Consider the following 14,309-nt stretch of genomic DNA (forward strand, 5'->3'; position numbering starts at 1 on the left):
ACATCTACTCAATGTCTGTGACATGCTCTATCACTGAACTATTTCCTAACTGATTAGCAAGTTCCAACTCAATGAGAAAAAGGTAGATAGGGAGTTGCTAATGAAACCTCTTTCCTTCTCTCCAAGCTGTGAGTTGGTAAGGAATACAGCCTGCTGATTTTAGTCCTCTTACCAGAAGGGCAGAATCATGGAAGTGCATCAGAGAAAATTCAGATGTTTCCTTCCTTCTTCTTACAGTCACTTTTTGGCAAAGACATAAGATCATGAGTAACTACAAGGGAACAGGTATCAATTGCTGTGGCCAAGGAGCATGGATGCATGAGGCAAGATCACACAAAGGAACAATTTCCGAATGCTAGAGGCAACTTTCCAGCCCACCTGGTGCCATGTCTCCTTTTCTGATGTGTGACTGACTAGACTGAGCTTTAAGTACTACCAGAAGACAAAATTTGCAGAATGTAAGAAAAAGCAATGCCAGAGGAAGGGCACTGAGTTTCTGCTAACACAAACAAGAGGTATGTTCACCAACAGAGAGGCAGGGGAAGTTCTGATACGGTAAGAGTCAAGCTACTCTTTTTTAAAATGGTATTTTGGACAGAAAATTTTGCCTCACATTACATTCCTGCCTTCTCCCTCCCCCCCCCCCTACACTCACACACTTGTGTACATAGTCTGAACACCCAATGCCCTTGTCATGCCCAGTTTGATGTCACTAGCTGGGGTTAACATCTTTGTATCCTTCGCTGCATCAGGCTGCACCGCAGCTCCGATCTTCCCTAAAATACTTCTTATGCTTTGAAAGCTGTAGGTGTATAGCCAGCATGCTATTCTTTCTTTGCTTACATTGTCTCCCAGCTCACACAAAGAAGCTGGTAGGAAGAAGAGAGGGAAGAGCAAAATTGTTAGTGATTGACTTTGCTCTTTACCTTGTCCTTCAGCTCATCTCTTGCCTTCCATTACATCTTCTGTTTCTAACCCCATCTGCTGATAGGCATATAAGAGGCTAATGTTGAATGTCTTGTCACACTCAGAGACAATGCTGAAGGTTAGGGTCGTTCCTGGGTTTGCCCACAAAAAAGCAGTTTTCTGTGCTAGAACCACTTATGTCTCTTCATGCTTCTTGCATCTGCTTGTATGCCCAACAGGGCATCATTTCAGCAAAATTCTGTAGGTCAGTGGGAAGAGGGGGGAAAAAGTCCTTATCCTCTCTTTGAAGTTTCTGCTTCATAAGCTCTCTGAAGCAAGGACTATCTTTTTTATTGCCTGACTGGAAGTGGCCTTGATTTCTGAGGCATCTGTAGGCACTAACAGAGAACAAATACCGAATGTCAGCAACCTTACAGCTGTGGGAAGCAAGAGGCAGCTGGTGTTCATCTCACACGACAGTTCTGAAACTTGTCCTCTGACTAAATATAAAAATTGTTGGCAGATGGTGGTTGACAGTGAACAATCCCAGGAAATTCATGTATCATGTTGAATTTAACCTAACGACTGCTGGAGAAATTCAGTGAAGTTGACCAGACTTTCAAACTCAGAGCACCAGGTAGTTATCTTCATGATACATTTCACCAGCCACTTTATGTCTGTTTCGTATCTCTCTAGCTTTATTTCACTGATTAGAGCAAAATAAAATGTCTGACTCTGCTTGTCCTAGTTTCGGCTGTGCTAGAGTTAATTTTTTCCTTAGTGGCTGGTATGATGCTGTTTTGGATTTAGGAGAAAAAAGAACACTGATAACATGCTCATGTTTTAGTTGTTGCTGAGCAGTGCTTACACAGTCAAGGTCTTTTATGTTTCTCACACGATCCTGCCAGTGAGGGGCTGTGGGGGCACGAGGAGCTGGGAGGGGACAGAACTAAGACAGCTGACATGAACTGGCCAAAGAGACATTCCATGCCATATGCTGAACAATAAAACTGGGGGAGTTGGCTGCGGGGGACTAGCTGGGCATTGGTTGGTGAGTGGTGAGCAATTGCTTTGTGCATCTCTTCTTTGGTAAATACATATGCATACTGTATATATCAATATATATAAAGTAGTTATCGTTATTATTATATTTCCTTTCCTTTTCTTAGTAAATAATTTTGATCTCAACCCACGAGTTCTACATTATATTTCAGTTTTCTCCTGCATTTCACTGGTGGAAGGAGTGAGCAAATGGCTGCATGGTGCTGAGCTGCCTTCCAGGTTAAACCATAACACTGCTCTGAGGAGAGATTTCTAAGACCAGCTGCTAACTGGACAAGAACAATAAAATAGCTTACTCATTTCCAGCACCTTCTAAAACTGTAGGCTATTTCACTCCTCATAGTGCATTGCCCTGAGCCACCAACCAGTGGCAGCTGAGTCACAGGCAGCTTATGGGCATTCAGTTTCAATTCCTGTTCAGGGCCAGCACCACAGGATTACCAGGGCATAGGTGATCTTTCTGCTGTGGAAGAAAGTGAAATTACATAGCTGTGGACATTGTTAAGCCAATCAGAAATCTGTTTCTCCTCTAGATTCATGCTACAGTGTATCACTCTCAGGTACTGTGCTCTCTCTCACCTGCAGACAGTTAGCCTTCCCAGTTAAGGCTTAGCAGCTGCAGGGGGCTGAGCCAGATCAGGCTGGGCTGGAAATGGCTTCAACATGTTCAGGGTTACATTCTATTTGTTACCACAAGATTAGTATGGGAAGCCCAATGCTGCGGTCCTGTGGAGGCCAAACAGTGTCAAGTACAGGGACGCTGCAGTCTCTGTGGCAGGGACAGATAGCGAGCACAGGAGGAGGGAGGCCACTTGGGCAAACAGGGCAGGTACAGCCACACAGGACACAGAACAAGGGCAGGGCTGGGCTGGGCTGGGCTTTGGGTGTCTCTGCCTCATGCCCTGGATCACCCTGTGTGACTGTGGGCAGTGGCGACAGCTCTGGTAGGGCCCGAGAGCCCCTGGTGCTGGAAAGGCTGTTGAAACTGGCAGCCTTTAGTCAGCAGCTGCAGTGTTTGCAGCCCCCCAGCTCTGGAAAGTTCTGCGCAGGTGGGAGTTCCCATAGTAGTTGAGTCTTCCTCCTTCAGTGCCGTGCTGCTCCCATAAAGGTAATGAAACTGCACGCCTCCATGCCACCTCTGGCCTGGCACAGCCCACTGCAGCTGCTAGGCCTTACTGGGAAGGCTAGATTTTGTCCAAGGAATTTGTCTCCAAAACTGTGGACTTGAGGAGGTTTCACAGCTGTATCCGACCCAGCCAGGCACAAATGACAGTCAGAAGCTGTGGTGGATATGGGCAGCGTTGCACAACAGGGTGTGGTGCTAGCAGGAAATTCACAGAGAAATTGTCACTGGCTCAGAAAGACCCTGTGGCTGTTGGGGTTATTCAAGAGAGTATCTCCATATGCATGCCCTGCTCTTTAATTCTCGTGGGGCATCCACCTCTGGCTGCTGTCAAGGACTGTTCTAGAAGGACCCTTGATCCCCCTGTGTCTAATTAGTGTAATGAACCCTCTACACCAGGACTAGTGCAAGGCAACAAACTGCAGCATGCTGGTGCATTTTATGAGGTGATTATTTAGCTCTTTTAAACATTTACAAGTGCTACTTCACTGTAAATAAATCATATTTGATGTATTCATACAGTATATGCGCAGCAGAATTGCCAGGCCATGGCCTGAAGCAATGGTTGAGCACCAGTGAGAAGGCGTGGCTAACTCAGGGAGCTCAGGAGCAATCGTTGCATCCGAGTGACTGGAAGGGATGGAGCCTGGATCTGCCTCTTACTCTCATTTCTGGGTTAGTAGCAGAGGGAGCAGTATCTGTCTGGGTAGAGATTGTAATCCTCTCAAGCTGTCACTGGTAATTTAATTACAATTTACATATACTACTAACATTCAGTTCCTGGCAGAGGGATTGCTAGCAGCAAAATATGCTCGCTTTATAGGCTGCTAACCTGAAAAACTAACTCTTGCTTTTCAGAACAGTACCTCACCTTAACAATTTGCCTGAAATGTGAGAAACTCTCAGAGAACTGTTACAACAGTGGCCATATACCAAAACATTTCTCTATTTTAGTAACTCTCAAAACTGCTCTCTCTGAACATTACAGCACTTTTGGCAGCGTGTGGGTCAGCTGTTGAGAAAGGGAAGGAATTATGTGCGTTAAACCATGTTGCAGAACTAGAGATCTGTGTTGTACTTGGATTTTGTAACATACAACATGAAATCCCAGAGAACTCATAAAATGACCTCTCCATGTAGAACTTATGTTGAAATAAGTGTACTTAACTAAGATACTGTGTTCTGATGTAACACATGAAATGGATTTTGCCTGGACGTTAGATCTAGTCCAGGCAAAAATAGTCCATGCCATGGCAGCAACAGTCACACTTGTATTTCAGGAAGTCCACATTTTTCTCAGGGATTACGTTGGAATCCTCCTTGAACTGTTGCTAAGAATAATATAAAAAACATTTATAGCAGACCTTATAACTAAACTAAGATGCCAAGCCAAACCTTCGCAAATGAAAATCTAATTAGAATTAATTAAAACATTAGAATTAATTAGAACATAAACATTTCCATAAGTTCACAGTTGGAATATTCATATGAACATATGAAAAAATAAGAAGTATTTTTGTATGTTAGGTATTCTTAAAACTCTTCCTGTCTTTGTCTCTGATTAAGCCAGAGCGTTGGTTAGTCATTTGTAAAACTTATATTGTAATATCATTTCAGATGGAAAAGATTTGTATACATAAGCTAGAAGTGATAAGGGAATCTGTTTTGCTTGTTTCCCAAGTCTGAGGTTCTATTTGCAGTTAGTTTGTTTTGAAGTGGAGGGAGAAGGGAAAAATTTGTAAGAATTTGTCTTATGTGTAAGCAAGAACATTTTAAGGTATGTGAATATCGCTGTTCTTTTTTAAAAAACATTGGAGACCTCGGGATTCATGATGCAAATCTCTTGACCTTACGGACTAACAAAATTACACAACTGCAATCATTGCTGTACAATAGGATATACACTGTCAAAACTGTAAGGTAGAATACATTTTTCATCAGTGTGATTTGCTGGTATTTAACGTCAGTAGTGACTCAGCTGGAGCCGTAACTCTTCGGTTTGTCCAGAACTGATGGATAACCACAGTCAACAGGTTGCTGTGCATGGAAAGGCATTGGGACTGAAGACACTATTAATTTATGTAATATTTATATTGCCACAGTCTTCAGTTATGTGTGGGATTGTTAGAGTGGTCTTGTTTCAGGTTCACCATAGTCAAAGGCCCTACACTTTTGCTTTTTTATATTCTGAGAACAGCATAGAGAACTGATGCCCAAATTTTCTGGCCAAACAAAATGTAAAATGTCTTCCAAAGGCAAAGGAGGATATTAATGTTCCCAAGATGACTGAAAAATTGGTGCCTGCAGACATGCCTAGATCAGGCATTCCTACGAGTATCAGACTTCCTGTGACTATCACATTCAGTGCATACTGTGCGTATATGCACAAGTCCTGGAGTGCTCCTGAATTTCCTCAGGAAGATGGTGGCTGGGAGTGTGCTGCTGTTAACATTTTTTTTTGATGTGCCTCTTGCTCCTTCATGGCTCACAAGAATGAAGGTACCAGGAGATGATTATATGTCAAAATAATTGTTCTGGTGAGTCATGCCTAGCCCACAGGCCACAAGTTATACCTCCGGTACAGCGGAGATTTGTCAGAGATAAGGGCTGCATTGCCTCCTCCTGTTGCAGTCTATAAAGTGCTCTCGAAACCTCAATGATGAACATGGCAAAATTATATATCCCCTGCACTATTCACTGGTAGTGGCACAAAGTGTGCTAGTCTCTGTCTGCTGGCAAGAGAAATTAAACGAATTTAACAGCGCTGATACAAAGCTTTTGGCTACCTGCAAGAATGACAGGGAATTTCATGCCTCCCTAAGCCTCCTTGACAGTCAGTGAGCTCAGAGAGCTGTCCTACAACATGCCACGAAGATTGAGATAGCAAATTTTGTTTGCTTTTCTGTGTTTGTGGTGGGATTTTTTTGGCAATGACAGTTCGCTAGAATGTTAGTAATGACAGATAAGACTCTAGAGAGCAAAATCTAAGACTGTGACAACAAGCCATATCACAACATCAAACAGCAGTTATGTCTTCTGCAAATCAAAAAGTCTTTCTCTTCTGCAGCCATATCGTAGTCTCCTTCAGCTGGTTTCACAGTTAACCAGGATTTCTTTGCCTCAAGACCACGAGCCTTTCTTCTTTCCTTTTTGTTTTGTTTTCAGTTGAATTGCTGTGTCTGAGCTCCTGAGGCTGTTTTTTTAAGATGTGTCAGCAATTCACATCCTTAGGATTTTTTATTCTTGGTTCATTTTTGTTTAAAGATGTTGGCGAAGCTCTCCCACTGATAGAAAGATAACAGTAAGTTTCTTATTATTCAGGAATCACTCAAGTGGTGGCTGCACAGCAGAAGATAAATATTTAATGGAACAATACTAACAGCCAATGAAGAGACTGCAAAGGCAAATGCAGAGGCCAATAACAGGCTTCCTGGGGCAGGTGACCTGTCATAACTTGATTATGTTGTAATTTTGAACAGAGAGAGAATCTCTAAATCCAAAAGTGAAAAACAAACAAAAAAAGAATACTCTCGGGAGAAACAAAGGAAAGAAAATGGATGTACTTCCAGCTTTTAACAGAGAGCCTCACTCATCTTTAAGTATTAAATGAAGCTTATCTAAACAGTGTAATTTTTCTGCAGAAAAATCTGCATGAAACTGTATCACTAGAAATGGAAATACACATCTACAATATGCTGCTCTAGGAAGACCATAGCTTATCTCATTACATGCAGTGCTACTCTCACATGCATGCAATCAATTATTCAAATAATTTGTTGACAATTAATATAACTATTTCTAATCAGGAATGATTACAATTAGGAATTATGAATTATGTGATTACATCAAGATCTACGCATCATAAATTCAGGAGGCACAACCTAGAAAATGAAGAAACATCATTTTTCAATTTGTTCATTTTTACTAGTTAAAAGGACTCAGGAAGGTTAATTTATGTGATCTCTAAGCAGAGGCTCACAGAACTTGTAAGAGTGAAATTATTGTCTTTATTACATTTGTTGTTGTCAGTTAAGTAGTATAACCTCTTCAGTTATGGAGGGGAGAATTCACCTTTTTTTTTTGATAATCAGGAAGGATAGGAAACATCTGAATTGTGTGATTGACATGCAAAAAATGTGAATATTTATGTTTACTTTCTACAAAGTCATGTCTATAGTGCTAAGTAGGTTATTCCTGAGAGAACATAAGCACTGGAATACAATCAGAAAATTCAAAATTAATTTGGTTTTAATCCTTCTCAGAGTGTTTGCCTTTCTCACCATACAAATTTATATTTCATCTTTCCTTCTGTCATAGGCTCAACTAGGTATTTGATTTCTTGTCTTTATTAAAAACCATTGCAGAGATACTGGGTCTTATTCTGCTACAGCAGAGACTGTTGTAGGCTGGAACTAATTGCTGATGTAAATTAATTCTGCAAGCAAGGTTAAAAAAAAAAAAAGGTCTGAAGGTCTTTGATCAAGCCTGTTTTTGTTAGAAATGTATTTTAATGGAATTGCACATAAGATAGTATGCTCCTATATGAACGATTGTTTCATCTAAACAAAATGCATCTTGTCAACAAGCAGTTTGCAGTATTGGGTAAAATCTAACTCTTACTGAAACCAGCAGAAAGTCACTGCTGATTTCATTCATGATTGGAAGTATCTTGGAAGAATGATTATTGTAGAAAAATCCTCCTGCCTAGATAAGCTTTAATTAATACTTAAATCACAAATATATTTCTGTTTTAAAATTTTATTTTAGAATAACATATCATACGGCAGCCATGTAGGAAAAAAAAATCAGTGTTTCTGTGCATATACAAATATATAATCACATTTTAATTCATTTTAATTTTTATTTTAAGTTTGTTAGACAGACACGAAGCCCTTCAGGAAGTACATGAAGATGGATGAGACCTACTGAAACTTCTTCCACATTCTCTTTCCTCTGGAAGTCTTGCCAGTGTATACCACTGCCTGATCATGGTAATTCATCTGTCTACATTGAACGCATTTTCAAAATCATAATGCTTTTCTGATGCCAGGAGCTAGTAATAGATCTGCTCTGACACTAGAGTATCAGCAAGTAAAGAGTGAAGAAAATTTCTTTACTAGAAGTTTTGACATACTAGAAAAGCTTGGCATGACCTCTGCTGACAGAAAAAAGTTCTCAACAGCTTTTAATACTCAGAGCAGTGAGACTTCAGCTAAAAAGCTATATGTACGAAAGTGCCTCTCACTTACTCATGCTGACACAGCATCAGTTTCAAAAATTTCTGAACATCTTAAGGTTACTAAAGAACGTGAAGTACAGATTTTAAAATACAATCTAGAGATACCACCTCAAGCTGAAGTCGTATCCAGACCACTTTCTTGTTTTCCACCTATAATGCAGCAACTGACATCTACCAGAATTAAACAGAAATACCAACTGTTACTTATATTTGGCCAGTATTAAATGTAGAAGAGGCTTGCAAACCCTTCTGGGACAGACTTCCGAATTCCTTAATACCAGACAGCCCAAGCTTAGCAAGACACTGCTCTAGTCCTGAAGTAGTAACTGAAGATGTAATACGTTCTCAGGTACCCCCAGTGAAACAGCTTGAACAAGAAGAGCAAGACAGCAAGAAAACAAAATCATATCCTCTTAAAGTCTTTCAACGCTGTTGTTTCAGGAATTCTAAGATCATTGGCTAATACTAAGAATAAGGATTATAAAAATATTTTACGACTTCCATCCATTAGACCTTTTGGAAAGAAAGTGAAAATTCCATTTAAGAAAAATGCTATGACAATACGTAATGGAGAAGTCTGCATCCTTTATGTAATGAGGCATGAAGCTCTGTCACCAGAAATGGAAACACACAGACAAGATATGTTGCTCAGGAAGATCACAGTTTCTTTCATTACTTGCAGAACTACCTTTGAAATAACCACCAGAGGCTCACATCCACTGCTGTCAAGCCAGAGCATTCTAAAACAGAACATAAAATCTCCTACAACCCTTGCTGCCCACCAAGATGAAACTTCAAGGGCAGCGCATTTCTCTTTACCCAGGATGACTACCATGTCTCAGCCTGAGCAGTGCTCTCCTCTAAATGGGAAAGTACAACAGGTAGTAAGTAACCTGTGATGATCAGTTAGATGTATATATAATGGCAGTAAATTACTTTCCTCTTAGATACAGTCAAATGCAATCAAACTGCATTATTCAGTAGATTTATAACAGGATAAGTGCTGTGAAAGATGAGTGACCTGATTTTGATTTCACTTTTGTGGAGAAATCAAACACAACTCCAGTGGACACAAATCTCTGTAGAGTAAATCAAGTAAGGCTTGCAGGTCTTTGAGTCTTCATGGTTTAAAATTAAATAAAATGAGATAATGCTGAGAAGGTGTCTATCAATACTTTTTAGTATCTGGGCGGCAGGAAAGCACTGCACTTACGTGAGCAGCAATGTGGTATTTGGAGAATAGTAAGTTCAAATTTAGTATAATCTTAGCATCACCAAGGTTGGAGAAGACCTCCAAGATCATCCAGTCCAACTGCCCACCTACCACCAATATTTCCCTACTCCCAAGGAAGAAGTTGTTTCTAAAAACAGTTGATGAGTGCCATCATGATCATATTTTAAAGTAACAGTGAAACTAAGGAGGAGAAAGGGCTAGCTGGCAAGAGATGAATGGAACTGTCTGAATCCTGAATTAAATTAATTCCTCCTTGTAGCACTGAGGTAGGGAAGAATCTAGAAGCAAGCTATGAAAGAAACTGAGGCAGGATAACTGCTATTCAACGTTCACTATCAGGTAGTAAAGTTCTACTTTTTCTTGTTTCAGTTCCTCAAGAAGGCTGCTTTCCCATCCGTAGAATTGCAAACTAGAAATGAGAGAGAAGCACAACAGAAAGTGGACAAAGAACTAAGAAAGAAATTGGGTATTGTTAAAGAAATAAGAATCCATCTCAAGAGGATAAATCCCAGTGAACTTAAAGAGGATTCTGGCAAAGCTTCTCCATTTAAATGGAAGGTAACCACCAGGACAGAGAAATGGAAAAAATGTGTTAAAGGACACTTTTGCCCATATACAAAGGACAGTTAATTCTCAATATAAAAATATAAAGCATTCATCACCTTGAAGTGCTCATTACACATCATTAGCACTCTCTTCAAAACTTTCAGGCTTTTTGACCCCTTGTCATAAAACTTTTTCTATTTGAGAACTTACAATGTTTGTAAAGATTTACAGCACCTGTATATATATATTTTGTATCAGCTATTGGAAGTCAGGAAACTCTGTCTTTGCAGATTACATTCTCTCGTTACATTCTGTCATTTCTGCAAACTTTAAGTGAACGTTCTGTAAAGAACAGCACATCATGCTGAAGATAGCCTTTATCCTAAGTAAGATTTCAAATGAGAATTAACTTTTTCCATGTAGGGAGTGGGAAATCTCTGTCTTAATCTGTAGTTCACATCTGGTTGCACTGTGCCCTAACGGAGTGCATTTTCATATGTATGCTTAAATTTTTTTTGATAACTAATAGCATTGTATTAAATAATGCATAAATGCTCTGAAAGAACACACAAATAATTAATGGCATCTTAAATATATTAGCCCATCAGAATCTCTATGTATTTCTTAGATGCAGTTGTATCCCTTTCAACAACACACAGAGTAATCACAAAACAAGTGAGTGTAGGAAATGAAATGAAATATATGCGTTTAAATTTTCCTCAAGTGTGAAACCAGTCAAACCACAAGATCGCAGCCCAGACTTGTTCTTACTAACACAATTAATCTCCTGGTTTGGCAAAGGCAGTTATTTTGGAATTTACCTTAAAAACTCAAACTCAGTAACGTAGTGAGCTCATGTTAGTATTGATACTAAGATCTTTTTAAGATCTTTGTACTATTCGTTGCATTATATTTGTATATGAAGTGCTAGATGTGAGCCCACTACATGAATAAAACAGAATCTACTTGTGGACAGGAACAACAGTCCTGTTCTAAAACTGTTTTTTTTTTTTTCCTCCTGAATTGTCCAGATTTCCTTAGATTAGATCATCTTACTAATTTAATAAAAACTGTCTACTAAGAATCTTCAGAACTGATGAAAGTAAAATCAGCGTGTATATATTAGATCCTTCTTTTTCAGCATTGAACTCAGCCACTTGAACCAGTTTGGCAAAGAGAAGAAAAGTAACTAAAGGAGTGGGAGTAATCAGAAGAAGTGCAAAAAGAGCCTTATCCCACTAACCCTCCCAATGGAGTACAGTGCTTTCTGCCTGGGTTTGCCCTCATTGCAACCTTCCTCCAGGCGACAGTCTGCATGTATGTGCCTCACAGCACCAGTTTATCTTTGCAAAACTGAGTTCCCACCTATAATTTTCTCACAAACACCCCACATCTGGCAAATAATACATAAGCTACATACTACAAACAAAACTGCCAGTTCTCTCCCAAAATTCTTTCCTAGAAATAGGAATGAATAGTTCCTCAAGCATCAGGTTTCTGGCACTGTGCCAAAACCAACACAACATGAACAAATTCTATTTTCTAAAAAGTTAAGATCACGTTTTCATTCTTTCTTCTAGTTAGCAACTTTTTTATATAATTTTGTTTGGACATTAGATCAAATCCATCTGAACTGACAAGGTAGATACAAATAAAAATTTATCCAATCTCCAATCTGGAAAGAATGGCAAGGTTTGGATACTTGACATTTTTCAGTTAGATTATCCTGCTTCGCTTTACTGTTATTATTATTCCCATTTTATTGCAATAATACAAACACTTTCTCCAATCTATTTTTGAGGTAGAAATCCTGATCTTCAGTTTTCCTGTCTTGAAGAGACAGGAATAACTGAATTATGTCTCAGTGTTCTTATATCAGCTGATTCCCAAAATTGTGTTCTTTGCAGTCAGAATTATTCAAAGAAATATAGCAGTAAAATTCTACTTTTTCTTGTTGCAGTTCCCCAAGAAGGCTGCTTCCCCATCTGAAGAACTGCAAAGCAGAACTGAGAGAGTAGCACAACAGAAAGACGACAATGAACTAAGAAGGAAATTTGGTATTGTTAAAGATATAAGAATCCATCTCAAGAGGTTAAAATTTTAATGCAATTCCATTGTTCAAGTTGCTTATCTGTAGCAAAGTTAGCAATCAATAACAAATTACTGTTTCTCTTAGATCTATTATCCCTTGTTCAGTCTGTAGCATTCAACTCACACCTTGTCAACTGAATCTTAAACCAACGTCTACTACTCTTTCCAAAATCTTTGAGAAAGGCCCACTTTTATTGTCCCTGAGTGGGAACAACATTGGTTTACACTCAGCATTCATGGAAAATAGGCTGTAACTGTTTCATGAAATATTTCAAGGCCAGATAAAGCAAAACTTTCCAGAGTATCTTAAAAGAGCATAGGTATGAATTCCTTTTCTTTTTTCCTTTCTGCCAGTACCAAAATAAAGGATCTGGTGTTAAAAAGAAAGAAAGAAAGAAATTGTGCTGGCTTTTTCTTAATTTTTTCCCCAGTAAATATGCCAAGGTAGGTTGGTTCTTGTTTTAGCACTGTTTCTCCACCTATCCAAGTTTTCATTTCTCAACACGTGTCCCAAAAATCAAGTATGATCAAATACCTAATGAAACACTTCATGTTTATTCTAGAGCTGTTTTACACAGATACTTCCACTTGCCTGTCTGATACTGAGAACTTTTCAGATACCAACAGTGTTATGAGAAATTCTCATTAACCTTAATTATTCCTGTCGCTGTCTTTTCACTATTTTCTACTGATATCCTTCTCTTTGCAGATAACATTCCATTTGTTGCATTTTGTCATTTCTGGAGTCTTTTTTTCTTTGTAAATAGAATTATTCAAGTAATAAAAAGATGTTTTACCTCCTCTAAATTACTGATCCTTATCTTTTTCTGGTTTGTGATCGTTTCTTGAAAATTAGGTTTGTGTGTAGGTAGGTTACGATACTGGGATTAACCCATGATTGTTGAGTCCTTCTGAAGCACTTTTCACATACAAGTTCCCCTTTCTAAAAAGAACCTCTACAAAATGTTTTCTTTTATATGCAAGACAAGATTTATAAGAAGGGTAGCATCTGTTAACAAAGTAACTAGAATATTTAGAAAAATAGAAGAGCACCATATTTCAACATTAAATGCAAAGTGAGAACAATTTCTAAGGATATAAAAACGTATGCATTATCTAGACAATCCAGGATAAAAAAAATGGTTTACATGTAGTGAAAAGTTGTTGATGCAAGAAAAGCATGGTAAGTAGGTTATTTCCAAAGGGACAAGTGGCAGGTATTGGAAGATGGTGAAAGGAAGAGATGGTGGAGTGGGGATTACAATGAATCACACATGCTGCATAAAAGTGAAAATTCAGAAATTATAATGCAAAGCAAAACCAATGCCTAAATGGTTTATCTGGCTTTTGGTATCAAGTATAATTATTAATTTTAGCTGCTTTTTGTATGTTTCATCAAAATATTTAGGCTTAGTTCAGGTTTCAAGATACCTAGAAGCTGATCACTCAGATGATAATAAAGCTGAAAATACTGACAGAAGTAGTATTTGGGGGTGTGGGGTGGGGAAAGGTGATTTAAGACTGCAAGTGGTTGTGTGGTTTTTTTCCTCCATTTGAAGATATTTGAAATTATCACAACAATTCTGAAATATTGTTAGCAAATAAAAACGCTTGGAGTTTTCAACCTTGGGGCAACAAATGAGTTCAAAGCCTCATAAGTCATAGGGAAAAAAATAGTACAGGAAGAAGAAAAATAACACATACATGACAGAGGAAGGTGAATCACAGGTATAACATTGTGTTCAGTATTACACCTTTCACATTTTCAAATAAAATTTGTGCTCTGGTAAGAATTATTTTCCTGGCTTCCAAGAGTGGCAGAGCAGTTGCACAGGGATCTCCACCAGGGATTTCTTTGCTTCCAGATGACAAAGACCTACACTTTCTCTCCATTACAATCTTCTGCCTCTCAGAGGAGCCCAATTAAAGAGCCTTTCCTACTATGCCATCTCTTGTTAGCTTCTAAATAAGATATTGTGTATATTGGTGGAAGGCTTTATAACTAAAAAATGATATTGCAGGAGAGGGACGAGCAGAAATGAGGAGTTAAGAATAGATATTTCCTATGCTTGAACAGGTAAGAGCTAAGGGAATATGCTTGCCAAAAC

At 38.7% G+C, this 14,309-nt stretch overlaps 1 long non-coding RNA gene across 1 annotated transcript; it reads left to right on the forward strand.

Moving 5' to 3' along the window:
- LOC110396987 lies at positions 1,762 to 12,999 on the forward strand. Its single transcript, XR_002437444.1, has 4 exons — positions 1,762 to 1,957; positions 7,962 to 8,082; positions 9,934 to 10,122; positions 12,071 to 12,999. It is a non-coding gene; the product is annotated as an uncharacterized LOC110396987 (long non-coding RNA).

Source organism: Numida meleagris, chromosome 3, assembly GCF_002078875.1.
Source record: "Numida meleagris isolate 19003 breed g44 Domestic line chromosome 3, NumMel1.0, whole genome shotgun sequence".
NCBI lineage: Eukaryota > Metazoa > Chordata > Aves > Galliformes > Numididae > Numida > Numida meleagris.